Source organism: Phocoena sinus, chromosome 7, assembly GCF_008692025.1.
Source record: "Phocoena sinus isolate mPhoSin1 chromosome 7, mPhoSin1.pri, whole genome shotgun sequence".
Classification (NCBI taxonomy): Eukaryota; Metazoa; Chordata; class Mammalia; order Artiodactyla; family Phocoenidae; genus Phocoena; species Phocoena sinus.
Genome location: NC_045769.1, coordinates 218214 through 239295, shown reverse-complemented (window position 1 = coordinate 239295; position 21082 = coordinate 218214).

The window sequence follows — 21082 nt, the reverse complement described above, 5'->3', positions numbered from 1 at the left end:
GGACACATGGATGGCAAATAGCACATGAACAGATGCTCAACATCATTAGCTCTGAGGGAAATACAAATTAAGCCCATAATGAGATACTAACTACTCACATATTACAATGGCTAAAATAAAGAACACTGACAATACCAAGTGCTGACAAAGATAGGGTGATGAACTATCCTGGTTTCCCAGGGGTTTCCTGGTTCCAGCACTGAAAGTCCCCTGTCCCAGGAAAGCCCTAGGTCCTGGCAAAGCAGGATGGTCGGTCACTCAGGGTGAAGATGCAAGCTGGGACATAGGCCGTCGATGCTGAGAAGGCAGAACGGTGCAGCCACTCTGACAACAGCTTGGCAGCTTCTTAGAAAGTCAACCTGGGGCTTCCCTGGTGGCGCAGTAGTTAAGAATCCCCCTGCCAGTGCAGGGGACGTGGGTTCCTGCCCTGGTCTGGGAAGATCCCACATGCCGCAGAGCAACTAAGCCCGTGCATCACAACTACTGAGCCTGAGCTCTGGAGCCCGGGAGCCACAACTACTGAGCCCACGCGCCACCACTACTGAAGCCCATGCACCTAGAGCCCGTGCTCCGCAACAAGAGAAGCCACTGCAATGAGAAGCCTGCACACCGCAACAAAGAGTAGCCCCCGCTCACTGCAACTAGAGAAAAGCCCACACCCAGCAACGAAGACCAAATGCAGCCAAAAATAAAAAAGTTTATTACTTAAAAAAAAAAAAGTCAACCAGACACTTTACATAATGACCCAGCATTGCCGTTCCTGGGTACTTACCCTGGGGAAATGAAAACCTACCTTTACACAAAAACCTGTACATAGTGAGGTGGATGGACCTAGAGTCTGTCATACAGAGTGAAGTCAGAAAGAGAAAAACAAATACCATATGCTAACACATGTATATGGAATCAAAGGCAAAAAAAGAAAAGGTTATGAAGAACCTAGGGGCAGGACGGGAATAAAGACACAGACCTACTAGAGAATGGACTTGAGGATATGGGGAGGGGGAAGGGTAGCTGTGACAAAGTGAGAGAGAGGCATGGACATATATACACTACCAAACGTAAAATAGATGGCTAGTGGGAAGCAGCCGCATAGCACAGGGAGATCAGCTCGGTGCTTTGTGACCACCTAGAGAGGTGGGATAGGGAGGGTGGAAGGGAGGGAGACGCAAGAGGGAAGAGATATGGGAACATATGTATATGTATAACTGATTCACTTTGTTATAAAGCAGAAACTAACACACCATTGTAAAGCAATTATACTCCAATAAAGATGTTAAAAATTTAAAAGAAACCAAAAAACCTGTACATAAATGTCTACAGCGTGTCTATTCATAATCGCCCCAAACTGGAAACAACCCAGATGGCTTTCAACGGGGTGAGTGCATAGACCGTGGTCCATCCCCACCACGGAGCACCACTGAGCAATAAAAAGGAACAAAGCACTGATACTTCTGCAACTTGAGGGGCCATAAAGGTATCATGTGAGAGAAGGAAGCCAGTCGCCAAAGGCTGCGTACGTGGTACAGGGCTCCGTTTAAGCGACATGGGCACAAGGACACAACACCAGGGAAGGAGAACCGAGCAGTGGCTTCCAGGGCCTGGGGTGCAGCCTCGCCTACAGTGGAGCAGCGGGAGGGGGCTTCCGGGCCATGGGACTGTGTTGGAGATTACGCAAATCCATACAGGCAGTAAAACTCATAGAACTGTACACTAAAAAAGGCCATGTTACTGTATTTTTTTTTTACAAATAAATTTTTTGTACATTGACAATAATTCCTTAATATCAAATGTAGAGCCAGTGTTCAAATTTCACATATATGTGCATGTGTATATATGTGGTTTCAGATGTGTGACTACACACAGTTTGTTCAAATCAAGATCCAGTAAGGCCCACACGTTATGATCCGTCTTGTCTCTTTTTCCCTTCGCCATTTAGGTGCTGAAGAAATCTGGCCACTTGCTCTGTGGAGGGGCCCAGGCTGCACTTTGCTGATCGCCCCCCCATCTCACCTGCGCCTGTCTCCTCCTGGGACTTCACAGGTGGACTCCAGGCCCCATGGCTTCTTGTGGGGAGGTGCAGGTCACCTTTATCAGACACCACACACATCCCAAAGGGGGAGGACAGAGCATGTCCCCTTGGAAAGTCCTGGGGCACGGGGTGCTGAGGACACCCCAGCGGGTGCGCAGCCCCTTCTCACCACCCAGGCGGGCCCCGCCCACAGCTGAGTGGCACTGCTCTGAGGCTGTGCAGAAGTGGGGCTGGGGGAGGGTACAGCCCCCCAGGGACCTCCTCATGAGGGGCCCCGAGAAACTGAGAGAAGGGGAAGGTTTGGAGACAGAGGGAGCGAGGCTGCCTCAAAGCCAGGGAGGCCGGGGGCCCAGGACCTGAGATGACCCGCCCAACAGAACCAGCCCCTGCCCCTCCCGAGTGCGGACCTCAGGTGGGAAAAACCACACCTTCAGGGACGGACCAGCGGCCTCCCTGGGCCTGTGTACTTGGCTGTGGGATAACCAGCCTCACGACGGGCCCTTGTCCAGTGCCAGACCTCAGGGGTGTGACCACCCCATGCTCTGGGAAGGGGGTGCTCACAGGGTTCTGTCCCTCGAGGGAACCCCAGCTGGGACTCAGGGATCAGGGCCCCACGGCCTGGGAAGGCCGGGCCTGATCCTGGGGCCGCGCTCCTCCCCTTCGTCCAGCCTCCTCTTCTGCCCAGGAAGCAGATCCATACAGCGATGCAGGCCTGGGAACTGGGGAGGGGCCGGCCCACTGGGGGCTGCCCCCTTGGTCAGTCCAGGGCCCTTGCGCCCTCCTTGCAGCCACCCCACACCTCGCTGTCCTGATGCTGCTCCCCTGACAGCAGCTCCCATGTTCATGGCAGGGCCTCCCGCAGCATCTTCAATCCCCAGGCAGTTGGTCCAGGATGCGGCCCCCGCTGGAGTATTTCTGAACACCTGGGGGAGAGAGACAGAGGCGGCAAGACAGAGAGAGACAGATACAGAGGGAGGAGAAACAGCTGGACTCAAAGATATGATAGGAATTTCTGTAGTCCAGAAATGGATTGGAATCTGAAAGCGGTGGCCTGGGTCTCAGTCCTGGGATGTCTGTGTTGGGCCTGGAAGCAGGCAGTGCCCCGACAGCCCAGCCTGGGCAGGGTGGGGCAGGGCCCCAGGGGAGGAGAGCCACACCGCAGAGACAAGGCTGAAACCCCCAACAGTGCACAGGGGTATGAGGTTGGGGCTCCTGCACCCTTGGGTTTGCTGCCTGGGTGGGGCTGGGAGGAACACTTCCTGCTGGGGTCTGCAGGGGAAGCTGAGATGCAGGGCCCAGGGGGAGGCATCGGGAGCCCAAAGGGCCTGAGTCGGTGTCTCCCGGACAGGGGACCCCAGGCAGGGACCCGGGAGAGCCGGCAGCTCTCCCACCACCAGGTGCTGCTGTGGCCTGGGTGCAGCCCTGGCTGGACCCTGGGTCACCATGCCCTCCCCCCAGAGAGTGGTCTCAAGTCACCTCTGGCCGGTCAACTGTGTCAGCCTGGACTTTCCGTATCCCAGCCCTGTGCTCTTCCCCCCTGGAGGGCTACCACCTCGGGGCAGGAAAGGCCGAGCTTCCCCACCTCCCTCCCTCTGCTCAGGAGGTGGCCACAGTGGGAACACTGATCCCGAAGCCCAGTCATCAGTGCTGGGAAACTGGCTCGGAGAAGCCTGGCCCAGGAACAGCTGCAGAAGAGCCCAGAGCCAGGCCGCCCCCGGGACCCCGGAAGAGCAGGAGAGCAGCCTGTGCTTGTTTTCACCCAGGAAAGCTGCCGGGGCACAACAGGGCGAGGCCGCTGGGGCCAGAGGGCCCTGCGGATACCTGTGCCCCCAGCTGGGACCCCCCACCCCCACCCCGCGACACTGGGAGCCACTGCGCCAAGGGAGGCTGGGAAGGTGCTGGAAGACTCCCAGGGCTAGAGCTTGGGCCATGGTGACGGAGGGGGGCTGTTGCTGCCTGCCCCCCAGGGCTGGGGATTCAGCCTCCGCGGGAAACAGAAACACCAAGCGGCTCCCAAGAGCCTGCCCTTAAATTTTCAGGAATTTTGTGGCGGGGTGTTACCGTCATTAGCAAAAAATTAATTATAAATACTTAGAATGAGTTATGTTAGAAACGCAGCTCTTCCTAACCATTGTGCCCCACTTTCCTTTTCCGTCTGTGCCTGAGCACGTCGGCACAGGGCAGCCCAGGGCTGTGCTGCGCGTCAGCGATGTCACCCTGGCCACGGGGGCAGGGCGGGGGTGCTGGTGGTGGTGGTGATTGCACCACGGGAGGGGGCCGACCTACAGCTCAGAGCCCAGCGGGCCCCTCCTGGGCGGTAGGAGTTCAGCCGCCTGGAAGGGGGCGCACAGCTCTCTTGGGTGACGGAAGCGTGTGGCAGAGGCAGAAACAAGGAGTCAAGACGACAGCTGGGCACCAGACTCACACCAGTCCGCTCCGACTGCCAGGAGAGACCCACAGCCCCGGAGGCTTACAGGACAGACATCTATTTCTCACATCTGGAGGCTGGGAGTCCGAGTCAAGGCCAAGGCCAGCAGGGTTGTTTCCTGAGAGAACCCTCTTCTCGGCTTACAGGCGGGCAGCTACCTTTTTGCCATGTCCTCACATGACGGACAGACAGACAGACAGAGAGCTGGAGCCCTCTGGTGTCTCTTGGAAGGGTGATAATGCCATCGTGGGGACCTCATCTAACCTGAATTACCCTCCAAAGGCCCATCTCCTAACACCACCACATTGGGGTTCAACATATGAATCTGGGGGGGACACCACTCGGCCCATAATGTTCTAGAGGAATATGCTAGAAACACAAAAGCAAAGGAAAAGGAAAGTAGATCCAGTGACCGGTGGGCAGCAGGTTTGGAGGGGGGAGGCGCAGCTGAGCCTCCTGCAGGGAGGGGCTGAGCCTGAGGGAAACCCCACCGCAGGGAAGATGCTGTGAGCCAGGAAGTCTCCCCTCTGCCTTCCAAGGGCTCGGCAGGGCTGCCACCTAGAGGCTGCACACCGGATGAGGCAGCGGTAGGGAACCGCTGACCAGGCCGCTTGCCTGAGTTCTCTCACAACAGGAGGTCCCCATAAGGGACACGGTGCTGCCGCTACTGCCAAAACTCCCCGGGAGGATTCGAGAGGGGCTGGAAGAGGGAGACACCCGACCTCCCAGAGTCCTTCTCACTGGAGTCCATCCTGAGTGAGAGATGCGCGCGCCACCAGGAAGGACCCTGAGTCAGACTACGGGCCAAGCAAGATGACCGACCAGAGGCAACCCGGAAACTAACCCCATCACCGTAAAACCCGAGACCACGAGCCACATGGAGAGCAGTCCTCCTGGGTCCCCTCACGCTGCTGCTCTCCCCCCGGGCGCCCCTTCCTAATAACGTCTCTTGCTTTGTCAGCACGTCTGTCTCCTCGGACATTTCATTTCCGAGCGTTAGACAAGAGCCGTCTCCGGCCCTGGAAGGGGTCCCCCTTCCTGCAACAGAAGGACACGGGCAGCTGGAGTGTTGGCGGCTGGCCCTTGCCTGGCCCAGGTGCTGGGGTCGGAGGACCCGGGCGGCAGGCCAGGCAGGGCTCAGGGTGGCTGCACAGGACGGTGCGGGCTCAGTGCGGGGGCAGGCGCGTGGGCGGGCGGGAAGATTGCCGGTGGGCCTTCCTGAACGGCACAGAAGGATGCCACCCAGGCTTCCACTCAAGGCCGCGCTCATCAGGCCGGGGGTCCCGCGGGGGGCGGACGCTTGGAGGGGGCTCTTCTGCCACCAGAGCTTGGGTTCTCCTTTGCGATGCCGGGCCCAGGGTCCCAGTGAGGAACAGTGCTTTCTGTCCCTGCCACCCTTTCCCGGCCTGACCGAGCTCCCCACGGCCTGAGGATCCCAGTCGCAAGGTGGCCCTGGTGCTGGTGTCAGACTGTGCCGGGACCCCGGGTGCGGGGCCTGGCGCTAGGGTGAGGCACCCAGGCCTCTGCTCCACGGTGCGCCCTCTTGCAGCCACACTGGTGTCGAACTGACTCACGTCAGGGGTGTCGGAGGAGCACATTCCGTGCAGGTACGGTGGGTGGCAGGCGTAGGTAGGGCTGGAGCTGCCTGCCCCTGGGAGTGTGTCCCTGAGGCAAATCGCCAGGCCCCGTGGGCTGAAGCTGGCGGTGGTGCCCTCGTGGAGAGTGGGTGGCAAGGGTGCTGAGGCCGTGCTGGGTGGGTGGAAGGTGGGGCCTGCCTGGCCGCCTCTCCTTGGGCGTAACGGCCCCTCTTCCAAAGACATGGCAGGTGTCACGGGGCTCCCAGGGCTGTCCCATCTCAGGGTGTCCTGGGGAACAGGGAGGACGGGGTCAAGCGGCCCCTGGGCTCAGGTGTGGCGTGGAACCCAGGCGGTGAGCACTTCAGGGCAGAGGACCTGCCGGGTCCCCCCCGCCAGCCAGCACCCTGCTGGCACCTCGGGCCCCTGGGGTCTCTCTGCCTGACCCGCAGACTTTGACCCCTGCTGTCCACACGCGCCCTCTCTGAGCCTCAGCCTCCCCTCTGTCCAATGGGGACCGTGAGTGGACCCCCAGCTGAGTGCGAACGGTCCCTAAACCACATGCACCCCGGGGGTCCCTGGGACTGGGAAGGTCAGAGGGCACCGGCTTTCTCTTCTGAGCTGAAGTACCCCGTCCCTCCGTCAGGTTCAAGTCCAAACCCCAGGCAGACCTCGGACTTGCCAATTGCAATGCAGCCCCCCACTCCCAAAGCCGGGGGGAGTGTCTGCGAAGGGCAGGGATCTCCCAGGCAGGCATGCCTTGTGGGTAAGGACAGGCTGCTGGAGGGGCGGGTAGGAGCCTCTGGTTATGGACGGGATGCCCCACGGCCACCAGGAATGTGAAGTGACGCCGGGGCACACAGGATAGAGCATTAAGTGCAAGACCAGGTTTCAGAGCCATGCACTAGTTTTGGACAAGTGTGTATGTTACTTTAAACTGAAGAGAAAAGAGACCGAAATACTCAGTCCTGCTCTCTACACAGCAACACAGAGTCAAATTTTTTCTCTCCACGTGCTTTCTTATTTTCCAAGCATACTTTAGTGACCAGGATTTACTGTTACTGTTATAGCCAGAAAAATATGTTGTCTCTGGCTTCTGGCCGTGACTTTGAAATCTCAGAACAACGCAGAGTGCTTCAAAATAACATATTTGTGCATAAAGGAGGCCTCCAGGCCTCAGGAAGGGGGGGAAGACGGAAGAAAAAGAACTCCTGTCGGGAAAAATAAACGTCCCAAGAGCAGGAAAAGGGCCCAGTAATTGTCCAGCCCTTGCGCTGCCTGTCCCCGTCGCCTGGGGCGGCCGAGGACCTGGGTGCTTATGAGCCCTGTCACATTCCTCAGTCAACAGCCTCTGGGCACCGCAGGGGTCACGGCTTCTGCCCCCAACCCCTCCTGCTGGCACCTGGCTGGCAGGTCCACACCTGTGGTTAATCGTTTATCACAGATGAGAGGAAAACCACCTACGGTTTAGGGCCTCAGTGAAGGGGGTGTGAGACCGGCTGCTGGCTCAAGGCCAGGGTTGGGGGCAGGCGGGGTGCCCTCCGCAAAGGGGTGTGGGCCCTGCATCCCCTGCTGCCCCTGGAGCTGGGCGGCGAGGAGCGGGGGTGGGGCCCTCCTCCCCCTCCCCACCCCATTCACTGAATCCTCCCAACTGTGGAAACTTCAAAAGTGAGGGATGTGGCTGGTTGCTCCCGCCCCGAACACTGACAGGAACCCCAGCGCCCTGCCCTCCCTCAACCCCGGGGGAGGTGGGGGCATCAGAGTTGCCCCCTGCCTACCTCTGGGGCCCCCTCCCCCAGGCATCAGTGGATGCCCGCTCCTGAGGGCCCCCAGCCCCAGGTTCTCTCTCCGGAGCTTGAACTGGGTCTGGCCTCACAGCCCAGGGCTGCTCCGGAGGCTCTAGCAGCTCAGGGCTGTGCCCTGTGCCCACTGCCAGCTGCTGCCACCTGCTGCCCGTCCTCAGGGCCTCAGTGCTCACAGCAGCCTCGGGTCCCAGCTCTGAGACAGGGGTGGCCCCAGGGAAGGCCTTCCCTCCCCCACCAGCCTCCGCTGGCCTCTCCCAGGAGCCGTGCAACCGGGGGAGTGTCCACCTTGGCCAAGGGTCAGCCAGCCTGTGCTGGGTACCCACCACCCTTCTCCAGGGCCCAAAGCGGCCCTCCGTGAACCCTGAGCCACGAGATGGGGGACGGCCTGGGGCAGGTGGGGCACGGTGTGACAGCCCTGGAGATGGCCGCTGGGATGGGCCCGAGCCAGGCTCCTCTCTGCCCAGCGTGGGCGCCACGTCTGACACGTCCGTCGGGGGCACGCGGTAATTGCCGAGTGTGCGGCTGAGGTCTCTCCCATGCACCCCAGTGAGCAGGCCACTTGCAGGCCCGCCGGGACTTGGGGCCCAGGGTAGCCAAGGGGCAAGCAGCCCTGACAGCCACACCCCCGAGGCCATCCACACAGGTGTCCCCCCGGGGCCTGGGCCACCTTCTCTAGCCTCACGGGCCAATCCCTGCGTTCCAGCACTGAGAGGTGTTTGGGAGACACTTGGTGAAGCCGGGCGCCTCCAGGTGCCTCCAGCCCCCCAGACGCTGCCTGCGCCATCTCTTTGGGCAGAGATGGGTGGCATCGGGCTCCAGCCCAAATGCCCACTGTGCCCCGTGCCCACCGATGAAGCTCCACCTCCTCAGCCCTTTTCTGGCTCGGGTCCTGGCGCTGGGCCCCGGGGGACAACACTGTCTCCACAACTCGCTCCAGATGCGAAGCTTTTAAAACTCCCCTTCCTACTGGCCTCGCAACTCCGCTCCCAGGCACTGAGGCCAGGAAAATGATCAGAGATACACGATTTAGGTCAATAGTGAAAAAATGCAAACTTCAAAACCCGGTGACATAAATAACGGAATGAAACGCCCATCGAGTGGAAGGTGGTACAGACATCAAAATGCTGCTTAGAAAGTCCTGATGCTCGAGCGCTCGGAACCTAAGACACAAGTGGGAGAAACAGAAACGGCTCATATTCCCGCCCAGCTCCCTCCATCCCTGAGTCCCCTCCCCCATCTCTCCTGTGGATGGCGAGAAGTGCATCCAACCATTACAATGGTTGCCCGTGAGCCAGAGTATGAATCTTCCATGCAAAATTTTAACACTTTTTCTGTACTTCCCAGAATTTATCAGATGAACACGTATTAGTTTTATGACTAGGTTACAGGGGCAGGGGGGCAGCAGAGCAGGTCCCTAAGCCCATGTCCTTGGGCTGCAAATCACTGCAAACTGAGCGAGACCAAGACAACACGCCCTCATCCGACAGCCTGGAGGGCAGAAGTCCAAAGGAGGCCTGGGGACTTAAAAGTGTAAGCAGAGACGTTCCTTCTGTAGCCTCGGGGGAGAATCTGCTCCTAGAAGCCGCCAGCATCCCTTGCCTCGTGGCCCCTCCTCCTCTTGCAAAGCCAGCAACGCAGCCTGTCTCCGAACCCAGCTTCTCTCGGACCCTGTGACACATCCGTCTCCCCTACGGGCCGACCCTCCCACCTCCCTGTTATAGGACCGGTGCGATGGCCCTGGGCCTACCTGGACCATCCAGAGAGCTCTCGCTTCTCAAGACCCTGAGTTTAATCCCACAGCCCCAGCGGCCGTGTGAAATGGCGTATCTCAGGGATCTGGACGGAACGTCTCTGGGCTTGTTACTCAGCCAGCACACCGGGCACTGGAAGCAGGCCAGGATGGGCGGGAAACAGCAGCTCGACTGAAGAAAGAACCCCACCCCCACCCCACAAGCCTGGGAAACACAGTTGATGGAGCAGCCGGAGAAGACTCTGGGATGCAGGGAGGCCAGAGAGGGCAGCGTCTGCGGAAGGAATCGTGTCTCTGCAGTAAATAGATTCATGTGCTGAGCCGAGGAATCCCTCGAGAATGTAGAGCCCAGAAAAACACAGTCACGAGACGTGGAGGAGAGATGCCCCAGGCCTACTGTCCCTCTAGCAGGAGTTCCAGGAGGGGACCAGAGGGGAGGGAGGGGGAGGGAAGGCACACACACACACACACACACACACACACACACACACACACACGCTGGGGAAAGTTTCCCCGAAACTGAAGAGGAATGTAGGTTTTCAGGTTAGAAAATCTTGACCTGACACATAATAGTAAAATGTCAGAACTCTAAAGATAAAGACAAATCTTAAAAATGGAGAGGGGTGCTGTGGATTTGATGGTGTCTCCCCACCAAATATGTTGCAGGCCTAACCCCCGATACATGTGAATGTGACTTTATTTGGAAATGGAGACTTTGCAGATGTGATCAAGTTAGGATGAGGTCACACTGACATCCTAAGTCCAGTGACTCATGTCCTCATAAGATGACGGAGAGACTTCCTTGGTGGTCCAGTGGTTAAGACTCTGCGCTTCCACTGCAGGAGGCATGGGTTCGATCCCTGGTCAGGGAACAAAGATCCTGCAGGTTGTGTGGTGCAGCCAAAAAAAAAAAAAAAAGAAGAGGGAGACACGGAGGGGCCACGTGACGAGATGGGCAGACAGGGCAGTGATGCAGCTCCAGGCCGAGCAGCTGGCAGCAGAGGGGGAGAGCCTGGGACAGACCCTCCCCCAGAGACTGCAGGGGACACAGCCCTGCCACTCCTGGATTTTCTGACTTCCAGCCTCCAGAACTGGGAGACAACAGGTGTCTGTTGTTCTCAGTCACCAGGTTTGTGGCAGCAGCCACAGGAAATTAAGGATGGAGAGAAGGAAGGGACGGAGGGGTGGGGGAGGATACGAGGGGGAAAAGGAACAAAAATCAGGGGGACAGGTACACCTGGAGTATGAAGACAGCGAAGGGATGCTTCAAATTCTACTCGAAGCCACAGTCTTTCAAGCACAACAATGGAATTAAAGGCATTTTCAAACACACCGGCACTCAGGGAGTTTGCTCCCACAAGCTGCTCTGAAAGAGAACAGGGGCAAGAGAACCCAAGAAGCATGGGCTCAGGGGCGTCAGGGGCGCCCGTAAAGTCTGCACGAGTGTTGGCTGGGAAACAGGTACAGGGTCACTGCAGCCACGTCCCCCTCGGCAAGCCCCTCCAGAAGGACCACGGAGGGATTTTAACCAGAGGAGAACCCACAGGAACAAAGGAAACTGGAGAGGAGACAGCAGTGGGTGAGAGATGTTACTGTTTCCCACCAGATTCTAATGGGAAGGTGAGGAAGGTGGTACAAACAGCCCAGCAACCACGGTGGCTCTCGGCAGCTGAGGTTCCTTTCTCACACAGGCACCGTGTCCCCCTTGCCAGGTTCCCCAAGGCTCCACTCACATGCTGTCCTCCTCCAGGTGCCCGGTGGGAAGACAGCCCTCTCTGGCCATCCTGCAGCAAAGGGAAAAGCAAGGAGGCAGAGACACACACTGACCTTTAAGCTTTTGCTTGGCTGTGGCCCTCATGACTGCTCACGAATCACTGGCCGAGGCAGGTCAGGTGGCCTGGCCAGTTGTCCAAGGACAGGAGTGCACCCATCCCCCCACCCCCCAGATGTGAATATTGTGACAGTGAAAAACCCAGTCCCTGCAGAAGGGGTCAGTGATGAGCAGTGGGGCACAGGTGGCTGTGAGGGGTCTGAACTTCCCCACCTCCCACCGCCAGGCCCCAGGACAAAATGGGCTCAGACCCTCCTTACCAGAGAAACTGGGTCCGCGAGGCCCCAACCTTGGGAAAGTGGGGGATGGCGAGGGCTGGGGGAGGGGTAAAGGAGGTGCCACCTTCCGACCTGTGGTCGGGCCCCTTTTCCCGCACTCTGCTCCGGGATGCCACCAGCCAGACAGGGACTCCACCCCACCCACGCAGGAGACCCAAGCAACCTTCTCAGGGGAAGAAGACCTCCTTTCGGGGACCCCAAGAAAGAGGCCGGCCAGTCACCAGGCGCTGCTCGGATCCCACAAGGCGCTGCTGGTCCTTCTTGTCCACGTGGAAGGACAGCCAAGGAATTCCACGCCCCCCCCCGCCCCCAAAGGGAAGGACCAAATCATATAGAAGTGCTGGAAAAACGGGGACAAAGCAGGCAGTCTGGGGATGCCGCCACCCAAATGCCCTTTGAAATCACAATCCCCAGAGAGATAAGATATCGTGCCCCCAAAACAAAGACCAGGGTACTCTGTTAAGGCAACAGTCACGGAGTAAGGAGGCATCAGAATCCAACAGGCCATAAGGCAGAACGGAGGCGCTCTCCTAACCCGGGGCGGGCGGCGGGGACCGTGCAGACGGGGCAGGAAGACGGAGGGGAGGTGACGATGGCTGGCGGATGCATCTGTTAAAGCGACTGATAAGTATTTGCAGGGCCGTAAGGTACCTCCAGACAGGAAGGGCATCTCGGCGGCGAACGGTACTTCCAGCTGCGGCCAAGGCGGATGGTGATGAGATCACCGACGTGGGCGGGGACTCGGTCCTCCACCAATGAGAGAGGGAGGTGGGGCCTGTCGTCCTCGGCCTCGAAGATTAAAGAGCACGACGGCACGTGTGTCCGATCTGTCTCGCGTATGTCTTTAAGAGGACAGCGTAAGACCAGACCACAGCGTCGTTCGTGGTCCTGATGGAGTCCCTGCGGAGTGGAGGGGCTGTGGGGTCAGGGCCCAGGGATGCCGGGGGTCTTCATCTGGGGAGCGCATCTGAATGTAGGTAACCCTGGATGATTGGACGCACCTGTGGCGAAGTTCGGGGTGTGCGCGGAAGGATCCCCCTAGAAAATTAGAACTGGGAACACGGCTTCAAACCTTTACAGAGAGGAGAACCCTCCACCAATCCATTGAGATGAAGGACCCGGAAATTTTAAAAAGAAAGACAGAGAGGCCAACCAGAAATAAACCCACACGCCTATGGACAATTAATCTTTGACAAAAGAGTCAAGATTATACAATGGGGAAAAGAAAGTCTCTTCAGCAAGTGGTGCTGGGAAAGCTGGACAGCTGCGTGTAAATCAGTGAAGTTAGAGCACTCCCTCATACCATACACAAAAATAAACTCAAAATGACTTAAAGACAGATATAAGAGAGAACACCATAAAACTCGTAGAAGAGAACATAAGCAAAACATTCTCTGACATAAATCATACCAATGTTTTCTTAGGTCAGTCTCCCAAGGTAATAGAAATAAAAGCAAAAATAAACAAATGGGACCTAATCAAGCTTATAAGCTTTTGCACAGCAAAAGAAACCATAAACAAAACGAAAAGACAACCTATGGACTGGGGGAAAATATTTGCAAATGATGTGACCGATAAGGGCTTAATTTCCAAAATATACAAACAGCTCATACAACTCAACATCAAAAAAACAAACAACACAATGGAAAAATGGGCAGAAGACCTAGATAGACATTTCTCCAAAGAAGACACACAGATGGCCAGCAGGCACATGAAAAGACACTCAACATTGCTAATTATTAGAGAAATGCAAATCAAAACTACAATGAGGTATCACCTCACACGGGTCAGAATGGCCATCATTAAAAAGTCTACAAATAGGGACTTCCCTGGTGACGTAGTGATTAAGAATCCGCCTGCCAGTGCAGGGGACACGGGTTCGAGCCCTGGTCCGGGAAAGTCCCACATGCCGCGGAGCAACTAAGCCCGTCCGCCACAACTACTGAGCCTGCGCTCTAGAGCCCGCAAGCTACAACTACGGAAGCCTGCGTGCCTAGAGCCCAGGCTCTGCAACAAGAGAAGCCACTGCAATGAGAAACCCGCGCATCGCAACGAAGAGTAGCCCCCGCTCGTCGCAACTGGAGAAAGCCCACGCACAGCAACGAAAACCCAATGCAGCCATAAATAATAAATAAATTTATTAAAAAAGAAAAGTCTACAAATAATAAATGCTGGAGAGGGTGTGGAGAAAAGGGAACCCTCCTACACTGTTGAGGGGAATGTAAATTGGTATAGCCACTGTGGAGAACAGTATGGAGGTTCCTCAAAAAACTAAAAATAGAGTTGCCATATGATCCAGCAGTTCCATTCCTGGGCATATACTCAGACAAAACTATAATTCAAAAAGATACACGCACCCCGTGTGCATAGCCAAGCCATGGAAGCAACCTAAATGTCCATCAACAGATGAATGGCGAAAGATGATGTGGGGGGTATATATTCCATTGTATACATGTCCCACATCTTCTTTACATATATACATATGTATTTATATATATAGAGAGATAAAATGGACTATTACTCAGCCATTCAAAAGAATGAAATAATGCCATTTGCAGCAACATGGATGGACCTAGAGATTATCATACTAAGTGAAGTAAGTCAGAAAAACAAATACCACGTGATATCACTTATATGCGGAATCTAAAATATGACACAAAAGAGCTTATCTACAAAACAGAAACAGACTCACAGACATAGAGAACAGACTTGTGGTTGCCAAGGGGGTAGGGGTGGGGGAGGGAAGTATGGGGAGTTTGGGGTTCGCAGGTGCAAACTATTATACGTAGGATGGATAAACAACAAGGTCCTACTGTAGAGCACAGGGAACTGTATTCAGTATCCCGTGATAAACCAGAATAGAAAAGAATATGAAAAAGAATATATATATGTATAACTGAGTCACTTCGCTGTACAGCAGAAATTAACACAACACTGTAAGTCAACTAGACCAGTAAAATTGAAAAAAAAAAAAGGAAGAAAGATAGAGGGACCAAGAAGTAGGTGTGGGGCTGTGGGAGCTGCTAGTTCCTCATCCTGCATGGATGCGCCCTGGCTGAGGAATGCAGCAGTGAAAGCAGAGGCGTTCACAGGAGGGGCTGGGATGAGCCCTGACTTGGAAACTGCCTGCCTGGAAGGTGGTCCTGAAACAGCTGCTTTTCCTGGAAAACCCCCAAGAACCACTGGATTCCTTAAACCACGGACACGCATAACTTTGGTTAAAATGCACAACAAATGCATACAGGTGGAAATGACTGTACCAGGCGTCAACACATACGATGAAGTAATAGGAAGCGTGGAGGGATAGAAGCTGGGGTAGGTCTGGGACACACACACTCAGACCCGGCTTCAGCTTAGTGTTTAAAGTTCTGGGAAAATCACAGGCCTCTCCGGCAGGAGATGCTGGACCAACCACCAGCCCGATCTGGGGAAGAAAAAGAAAGTCTTTTCCACATTCACAGAAATGGATTTTAAAAAGCACACCAGAAGGTCAGGAACAAAGCCTGGGCGGCCGGCTTAGGAGCGCAGGGCGGGATGCTCAGACCTGCCAGTTCTGAACCAGCAAAGAAACGCGCTTGGTGACAGCCTGGGGGAAACTTTTGCAGGCAAAGGATTAATACCCAGAATACAAAGAACACAGACAAACCAATGAGAAAAAGAAGTCGCGCTGGAGAAAACGAGCAAACCCTCTGCCAGGACGAGTCATGAGGCTCAGACGCTGACAGACCGCCAGGAAGGTACTTGGCCCCCTCGGCTTCTGGGGCCCTACGAGTGCATTAAACAACGCGACTGCCCTGTTCACCCCTCAGGCAGGCAAGACTTCATTTTATAACTTGTAGCACCCAGGGTGCTGCCAGAGGGGCTGGCGATGGTGGCAGGTGCGACGTGGCTGTTCCATGTGACCCAGGACACGAGGCCACACCAGCCTGGAGCCCACCCTTCCAGCCCCCACTGGACACGGGGGGCTAGGCTCAAAGCCAGGCACGTGGACCCCTCCCCTGGCCGCGCTGCCCTCTGTCGTGCGGGCTCCCAGGTTGTTTATCTTGCTCTTATCCAAGTTTATACAAAACCCTTCTGGCCTGGGCTCTGATTCCCCGTGAAGAATGAGCTTCTGGCGAAAAATAAACGGGGAGGGGCTGGCCCCGCGAGAGCTCTGGGCAAATGCGGCTGTCAGCCTCCCAAGCTTGGAGGTGCTGCCTCTGTACCCCAGGCCCCGTCTGGACACCTCCGGTCACGGTCGGATGGCCGGGTCACTGGAAGAGCAGGGAACGGACGCCCACCCAGGCAGCCTTTCAGAGCAGAGCCCCACCCCAGGGGCCCGTCCCCCAGCCTCCGCCCACCCAACTCTGCTGGGGGGGGTGGGGAGGGTTACCTGCCCCTCAGTGGCACCCCTCCTCAATGGGAGTTGGGGTGCAGCTCCCACCTTTTAGTCCCTGGGGTGGGGTGGGGGCCAGAGAAGCCCGAGGGGAGACCCCCGGGAGGCAGCCCACTGTGACCCTGCGTGTCACCCCTGAGGCTCCCGCCCCTGGGGCGCTCTGATCTGCAGCCGTTGGTGACCTCACCCGAGGCCTGGGCCGAGCCTGAGGGTTACAACTGACGGCCTCTTGAGTACTTCATTAGCTCCCACTTCTGGGATCCCTTAAACGTCTCCAGGGTTCAAGGACACTCTACATTTTGGGTCAGGAGCCTCCGTCTCCCGCTTCCACTGACGTGGCACGTGGAACCCCCTCCAGAGAGGCTGGTGCCTGGGAAGGCCCGCTGCCCCTCTGTCTCTTCCTCCTTCCAGGAGCTGAGAGCATAAGTCCCTGGCCTGTCTGAGGGCTGGCTTTCTGTTCCTTGTAGCCGGAGGTGTCCCATCGCTACTGTAATCGCTGATGGCCGGGCGGACACCGCAGCCCTCAAGAGGAAAGGGGCCAGGAGGGCTCAGGGTTTAGAATAAACTCCCCCCCGCAAAGCAGATGATTTGGGGACCCACTGGAAGGAGTAGGGGCCGTAGTCACAGCCGGCCCCGCTCTCGGTTCTGTCCACACATGTGCTCAGCACAGGCACCCGCCTGGGGCCCGGGGGTAGCCTGAGAAGGAGGCGGGCGGCCTAGGTGGACGGCTGCCCAGAGGGAAGCAGAACACACACAACACAACACTATATGTGAACAACTACTGTCAGGGATGGTTTGGACTCCCGGGAGGGCAGACTGGGGGTGCGTGGGGGGCAGAGTGTGTCACACCCCTAGGGTGCCACATCCTCCCAGACCACTTTGTCTTCAGCTACCCCTGCAGGGATCTGCTGTGCACAGTGGGGTGGGAAGATTTTAGCCGGGGCAAAGGGAGAGGCAGGCGCAGGAGGGGGCCTCTCTGAGAGAGTGACACATGAGCAGAGCTGTAACAATCTAGGAAGGAAGGAACAGCCCGTGCAAAGGCCCTGCGGCACAAGTGGGTTTGTTCAGCTGAAGCCCCCCGAGCAGGTGGAGAGGGGAGAGGCCCTGGCCTTGCGCTGACGAATCTGGTTGGTTTTGAAAGGACACTGTCCCCGTGCACAGGGCGGACTGGAGAGGGGGTGGGCGGCAGTGGCCTGGACTGGGGCACTAGCAGCGAGGAGGCAGAAGTGGCTCTCGGGATACGTTGTGAGAGGAGAGCGAAGAGGCTGTGGTGAGGCCGGCCGCGCGGGCCCGGGGATCCTTGGACACAGGAGGAGCCCAGGAGCCACTCAATAGACCATGCAGGCCAGCGCCTACCAGGTGCAAGGCCCAGACCCACCGGGAGGCCAGCCTCCTGCCAAGACCCTTGCTGAGCCCACAGCTGGCCCTGCGCGCCAAAGCCTGCACGTGAGCCCTACACGTCCACACCCGGCCACTCAGTCCCCTCCAGGGCCAGGCTCGGGCTCTGAAGGAGGCTGTGGACAGGGCATTCCAGGGGCCTGGGCATTTGCTTTGGGGGCGGGGACAACACTCTCCTGGGCCTGTCCCTCTGCGTGGCCATATGCAGACCAGGCAGGACCCCTGTCCACGTCGAGGTGAATGTTGCCACTCACTTTCTTACACTGGTGTCACTGGGTTATGGAGCCCTCTGCTCCCCAAATTGTGGCCCACATAGCAGACTTGAGCAGGTTTTTATGGAAAGCCAGGACCCTCCTCCAGGTTGTTCGGTGGCACCGATAGGCCCCTGCACCCTGTCCAGAGCCACAAATGTGACCGGGCCCGAAAGGCTGGCACCTTCCCATCTCCAGCCACAGCTGGTTCAGAGATAGGCACGGGACAGAAGCTGCTGGCCCCAGGTCATCCCCAGGAGCTCCCTGGGAAGACTGGCTTTTTTTCCCACTGGGAAAGACTGAACTTGTGCGGTGTAGACAGGGAGCTGTGGCGTCTTCTGCCATCACTCAGGGACAGCCTGCCTGAGAGCAGAGCTGTCACGAAGGAGCAGACAGACTCATAGATAGAAAGAGAGACCCCTGGATCCAGCCATGCCTGAAACCAGTAGGTGTCTCCCAGGACAATTTAGTCACATAAATCAACAAAGCTCCCTGTGCTCAAGCCAGTTTGGGCTGGTGTCGGCACTCAGAAGGCTTCTCGGCAACCAGGGACCCACTGGGTCAATTGCAGGGCAGACAGAGGGATGGGACAAAAGGCAAGAGCGGAGAGCAGGAAATCTGCAGAGGCGGAAACTCAGTGCCAATGGCAACTGTAGGAAAGTCTACGCACACTTGGGGTATTGGGGGCTGGGACTGGGCTGATCAGGTCAGCCTCCTCCAGTCCTCAAGGGACAGGAAGGTCTCAACTGATTCTAGCCTGACCCGGGCTCTCTAAGGTCTGGCTCAGGGTCCGTGGTCTGGATACTCCAGATGGGCTTAACCTCCCCTTCTGATAAACACCTGGGCCGCTCCCCGTCCCTCAGGGTCCTCAGTACCCTGCAGTGAGTATCCTGAGGCACGGCTTTGAGCTGGTCTAAGATGTCCAGGGAGTCCACTGGTTCAGGCATGGCTGGATCCAGGCACGGCAGCTCCTGTACTGAAGGGAGCACGCCAAACAGACGCATCTATCACTCCCGTGTCAGGGCGCACGAGTCTTTCCACACCCATCCATGCTGCCCAGGAGACAGGAAGTAGAAAACGTGATCCTATTTTTGTATAGGAGGAAACTGAGGCTGTGGGCAGGGTGGGAAGCTGCCTGAGGCCACTGCAGGGCGGGGAAGGGGGGCATAGGTTCTTCCCCTGCTGGAGATACATTCCCTGGGCCTGGGGCGGGGGTGGGGGGTTGTCCCAATCTGCCTGTGCCCAGTCCTGCACTGACTCCTTCAGCAATCCCTTTCCCATCCCAAGCTTCCATATTTCCACCTATAAAATACAGGGAATCCCAAACCTTAGCGCTCTTCAGAGATGCCAGAGGCAGACCCTGTCCTGCTCCAGACTGTGCGTTAAAGAGTGCGATAAAATGAGCACTCACACTTGAAAGCCTTTCTGAAAAAACAGCTCCAATTCCCGAGCAATCACTGTATGACAAGCACTTTTATACATGGATTCACTAACTTGGTCCACAAAATGTAGGTATTATTATTTTCTCTATTCCACAGACGGGGAAGCCAAGGCAGACAGAGGCCCAACAGGTTCCTCATAGGTGTCAGCATCAATGGTGTGTTGGCCTCCCAAAATGAGACGGGAAATGTTCCCTCATTTTCTATTCTCTGTGCAGGTTTGTGTGAGGTCAGTGATATTTCTTCAACTGTTTAGAGGAATTCCTCAAGGAAAACATCTGAACCTAGAATTTTCTTTGTGGGAAGATTTTAAATTATGAATTAAATTTATTTAATTGTCATAGGATTATCCAGATTTTCTATTGCTTCTAGCGTCAGTTTGGGTAAATTGTTTCATTTGAATTTCAAATTACTTCATAAAGTTGTTCATATAACATACTCTTATTAGCTTTTTAATGTTTGTCGTGTCTGTGGTGAGGTCCTCTTTTCATTCCTGACATTGGAATTTGTGTTTTCTTTTTCTACCCATTATTTCCAGGGGATTATCCATTCTATCAATCTCTTTTGGCTTGGTTGAGTTTCCCTGATTTTTGCTTTGTTTCATTAATTTCTGCTTTTATTTTTATTTCCTCTCATCTTTAGATTTAATTTGTTGCTCTTTTTCTAGCTTCTTGAATTGGAGCTTAGAGCATTAATTTTAACCTTTCTTCTAAAGCTATAAATTTTCCTTGAAGCACTGCTTTACCTATATCCCACAGCATTTGATATGTCACGTTTTCACTGTAGTTCACTTCAAAACATTTTACGACTTCCCTCGTGATTACTATTTGACCCACTGATTATTTAGAAGTGTGATATTTAATTTCCACGTACTTGGAGGCTTTCTGATAGTTTTCCTGTTTTTGAGTTTTAGTTTAATTCATAGAGGACACACTTGTATAATTTCAATCCTTTGAAATTTGTTGAGACTTCATGGCCCAGGATATGGTCTATTTTGTTTAACATCCTATGTGCATATGGAAAGAACATGTATTCAACAGCTATTGGGTGAAGTGTTGTATATATGTGAATTAAGGCAAGTGGGTTCATCCTGTTGTTTCAAGGATAGAGATGTTGACTCAAGGATAGTGAAATAGGGACTTCCCTAGTGGTCCAGTGGTTAAGACTCTGTGCCTCCTAGGCAGGGGCCGTGGGCTCAATCCCTGGTCACGGAACTAAGATCCCACATGCCAAAAAAAAAAAAGGATAGAGAAATAGACCAGTGGGATAGAAAAGAGTCCAGAACAGATCCTCACATACACAGTCACTTGGTTTATCATGGGGACTCTTCTCCAATTCAGTGGAAAGATGAGGGCCCTTTCAATAACTGATGATGGTCTACTGGATATCCATATAGAAAAAATGAGCGCTGACCCCCCTACCACAATATTCACAGGAATTAATTTGTGATCCATCATAGATCTAAATGTGAATGCTAAAACAATTAAGCTTCTAAAAGAAAACACGGGAGAATATCCTAATAAAAAAGCACTAAACATGAGAAAAGATCGATAAATTGGACATCACTGAGAAAATTCCTGTTCAACATAAGCAACAGCAAACCACAGAATGGCAGAAGGCATTTGCAATACCTTCCATACAATGCAAATCCAAGTACCCACGTCCAATACCAAGCCATGTGTAAGACCAGGGACACAGCATCCAGAATATATAAAGAACCTCTAGGAATCAATACGATAATGAAGCCGGCTGTGAATCCAGGCGGCTGGTGCCAGAGCCAGGTCCTAATCACTGGGACAGTGGGGGACAGCTCCTGCCCCGTGGCCCTCCTTGAGCGCATACCGTGAACTCGCTCAGTCCTCCTTAAGCGGTGAGGCGGCGGGGAAGCTCTGGCCGTGGCTCCGCCCCGGGGTTGCCTTTCCCT